This window comes from Benincasa hispida, chromosome 6 (genome assembly GCF_027475165.1).
Source record: "Benincasa hispida cultivar pf3 chromosome 6, pf3_genome.v1.1, whole genome shotgun sequence".
NCBI lineage: Eukaryota > Viridiplantae > Streptophyta > Magnoliopsida > Cucurbitales > Cucurbitaceae > Benincasa > Benincasa hispida.
This window is the reverse complement of record NC_143483.1, coordinates 56004652-56008941: the sequence shown is the minus strand read 5'-3', so window position 1 is coordinate 56008941 and position 4290 is coordinate 56004652. Positions and strand designations below refer to the sequence as shown.

At 28.6% G+C, this 4290-nt stretch overlaps 1 pseudogene across 1 annotated transcript; it reads right to left on the bottom strand.

The window, feature by feature from the left end:
- Positions 1-215: 215 nt before the first annotated feature.
- On the bottom strand, positions 216-1583 carry LOC120079015 (calmodulin-like protein 3 pseudogene; annotated as a pseudogene). The gene has a single exon (XR_016530131.1). The product of XR_016530131.1 is annotated as a calmodulin-like protein 3 pseudogene (transcript).
- Positions 1584-4290: the final 2707 nt, after the last annotated feature.

Genomic DNA, 4290 nt, shown 5'->3' with positions numbered 1-4290 from the left:
ACTTAATCAATCTCATATTCATAAGAGCTCATGTCCAAAATCGATAATATAAAGATAATCTCTTCGATATAATTTAAAAAATCATAGCTGTTTATGTGCACACATGAATTTCTTTCTGCCCATAAGATTTCAAATTACAAAGATCATATTCTACAGCTCATACCATAGGGAGATTGAGGTACAAATTTCCATTACAAATCATTAGAAAATGGGAATTTCAAATGAAACCATATGCACAAACTTATTGTATAAATAGTAAAAAAAAAAGGACAGTTAGAGACAGAGAGGGAGAATTCTACGACCAGTTCCACAAAACTAATTCCCACAAAAAAAAATAAAAATAAAAATAAAAATAAAAATCCACACCTTCTAACAATTAATAGTCAAAATGAACATAGCATAATATTTGTACTATCAACGATTAGATGTTTGATCTATCATCCTATATGTGGTAAACAAAAAAACAATTACCTAATTAATTAGTGCCCAAATTTCTCCATTAAACCCATTTTTGCACTCAAAGAAAGGAAAAGAAGGTGTATAGATTAAGATTGTGCTAAAACAAGACTTACTCCACTTCTCATCATCCTTTTAAACTCATCAAAATTCACCATTCCATCACCATCCAAATCCACTTTCTTGATCATTTCTTTACAATTCTCAACTTTTTTTCCTTCATTCATCCCTAAAGAACACAATACCAAACTCAATTCCTCCACAGAAATCATCCCATCTTTATCCTTATCAAACACTCCAAAAGCCTCTCTCAATTCATCTTCATCTTCTTCATCTTCAACACATATTTTCTTTTTTTCTCCAAAACCCATCACTAATTTCTCTCCCAAAACACAAAACTCCTCAAAATCAATCAACCCATCTCCATTTTCATCAACCCCTTTCAACATTTCCTCTGCATCTTTCTCTGTAATCAGCATCCTCATGTTCTTTAGCGATTCCATCAGCTCCTTCTTCGTTATGAACCCATCGTTGTTCTTGTCGAATGTTCCAAACACTTTCTTCAGCTCCGGCGACGGCGGCGACGGTGGCGGTGGCGGTGGTGGTTGAAGGGAAAGGGATTTGAAATGGGAAATTTGGGGAGAGGGTTTTATAGATTGGAACCAAGCGGAGAATCTCTTGGTGGGGAAATAGAGGAGGAAATTGACAAAACCAGCAACGACCAAAACTACCAATAACAGAAAATTCATGATGGGCTCCATTGATGAAGGAGGAGGAAGAAGAAGAGGAAGTTGCAGAGAAAGAGTGGATTTGAAAAGAAGGGTTTTAAAGTAGAATGAAGAAAAAAGGGAATTTGAGGAATTGAAAGAAACGCGGTTTTTGAATCTCAACTCTGCTTTTTGGATCCCACAAACCGCGTTGTGTGGTCTTTTTTTTTTAAAAAAAAAAAAGAAAAGAAAAATAAATTTAAATCCATTTTGTTGTTGGACTTGTTATAAGGGAAAAATTACAAATATATTAATTAGATTCAAAGTATTAATATATATAACACAATATAAAAGAATTTATAGATATAATAAAATTTAGACTCAATTTTTGGAGTCTATGAATTATAGACTATATCGTCTAGTAAATGTCTTTATTATTATATCATCTATAAGAATCTATCAAAAATATAATTTATCATCAATAAATTTGGTTATATTTATAATTTTTTTTAAAAACATGCTATATACTTAATTATTATCCATAGATTTGCTATATAATGTAATTATCATTTTATTATCCTTTTATTCTTTTTTGTGATTGCGTGAGCATGGTTGGCTTTGCTTTGTGCCGTTTGTGTTTGGCAAAGTCTCTTTAAATATGAAAGTGATTCCTCCCTCCACAAGGAATCATCGTCAGTTTTACGCATGGTATTCGATTTTGTGAATAGAGATTTTTATTATTGAGTAAAAAAATAATTAAAATACTAATTTAGTCTCTATATTTTAAAATTTATTCAATTTTAATCGTCAACATTTTAAACTTTGTTTTATGTTGATTCGTATTAGATAACATGAAGTATCTCAAAACCAATTCACAATGTGAGAGTAATTCATGTATCTTATAAATACTGTGAGGTCTCTTGATTTTTTCAATGTGGAATCCTCAACAATTCGATCAATAGTTAAAGATATTTTTAAAATAATTTTAAATCTTTGTAATGATTTTAGTTTCTATATTCTTAAAAGAATAATAAACTGAAAGTTTAGAGACTTTAAACATGTAACCTAATGAGACTTGGGCATGTATAAGAGTTGGCTAAGGTAGTTATTGGATGGATCAATATGGTAAAAAAGTAATTTCAATGGCAGAAACGTGAATATTTTGAAAGTTTAGAGAGCAATACGACTATTTGATTAAAGTTAAAATGACCAAAATATGATAGTCTTGAAAGTTTTTAGACTCAAATTAGATTTAAACATAAACTATGAAAGCACAAAGATTGCTCATATGAGAATATCTTGTTAGTTAAGACTTTATATTATCGACCTAAAAATAAGAAACTCGAACCTTTACCTCTAAGAAACAAAAAGACGATAAAATTGAAACTCATTTTATTCTGTAGGAAGATTTAAACCTCTGACATAAATTATATTATCAAAGCAAAATTATATAGTCAACTAGCCTTTTCAAATAATAAATAGATTTATTTATTTTAGAAATAGAGATTTTGAATAAGATTCTACCAAGACAAGGTCCCACACACATGTACACTTTTTTTTTTTAAAATGTTATTTTATATCCATTAAATCTTACATTTACATTAATGTATAGAAAAAAGATTACATCCAATTAAAAATTGACACGGCAATTCATTTTTTAGAAAAAATTATTTTTTTGGTGGGTGGAAGAAAAGACAACTATTTTGAATATACTTTCATTCCCTTTATAATATATGTTGAAAATGAAGGCTAACTAAAAATAAATGTTGCAACTAAAGTTATTTGTATATATGAAGTTGAAATTAATATATAAGTGCCATTTGGAAGCAAGTGGTAGTAATTGGGTGTATGGTTCTTCATTGAACTCAGTTGTGACATTAGGGCTTATTATATAATATGCCAGCTTAATTAATATAGTTTTTCTTTAATTAAAAAAAAAAAAACCCAACTTAATATAGTTGGTGCACCCACATGAAGGAACAAAATCATTTCTTATGTTACACTCAACAATTACTACACACCCCTTTCCCTTTAGTAAATTATTAAATATTATTTCAATCTCAATACTTTTTGGTTCATTATTTTATTTTGATATTTATACTTTTAAATTTTCAATTTTAATTTCAATTTTTTTTAAAAAATTATCTTTATTATGAGTTTGAAGTTAATTTTTTTTTTCAAAATAATAATAATAATAATAATAATTTTAACTTAAAAGAGATATAATATTTTAAAAGTCGAAGTAATATTTTAGGTGAATAATTATTTTGTTAGTGGTGGTGAAATTTTCTATCTTTTATATCAAGCATCTCATTCTTCGCTTTTATTTATTTGTTTATTTATTCTTCATAAATAAGGATCAATCAAAAGTAATGGACCCCCTCTTTTTTACTCAACCATTTTAATAAAAAGAGACAATGAGACTATCATAACATTATGTTAGTCAAAATGCATTTCGACCCGTCGTAGTTCTCAATCATTTCGTGGCACCGGGCGTGGTTGAACCATCTACGATGGGGGAGCGAATACACAGGGAAGAAGCTTAGATAAGAGAAAACGTTAGTTTTATAGTTTTTCTACTTTCAAATGCTTTTTAACTTTTAAATTTGCATAGATATTAGTTCTGATTTTTATGTTAATTTCAGGACTAGTTGAAAATATAGCAAAATGTGCTAAATCAATAGCAAATGTAGTAAAATAAAAAAGAAAATTACAAATATAGCAAAATTTTGTTTAGTCCATGCAAAAAGTCTAAAAACCCTATGTCAAAAAAAAAAAAAAAAAAAAAAAAAACCACCAGAATCTTCCTCCCCTCCGACGGCTTTCCCTCCTCCCTTCTCATTGTTTGTAAAATTGTGTTACTCCTATTTGAATTAATTGAAATTAAGTATGAGGTTATTGTGATCTTGAAAAAAAATTTAATTAAAAAAATTGTGTTGTCTTGTTTTGTTGAGTTGACTTATGCTTAGTATTCAATTATGTAGTTTGATATGAATCCACAAGAAAAGCCAGGCTCAAAGAGAAAACCCACGTGAAATTTATTATTAGTGCTAGTCTTCTGTCACTATTATAGTAAGAATGTATCTTCTAACTTAAAAACAATTCTTTTTCTTGATGAAGAGAAACT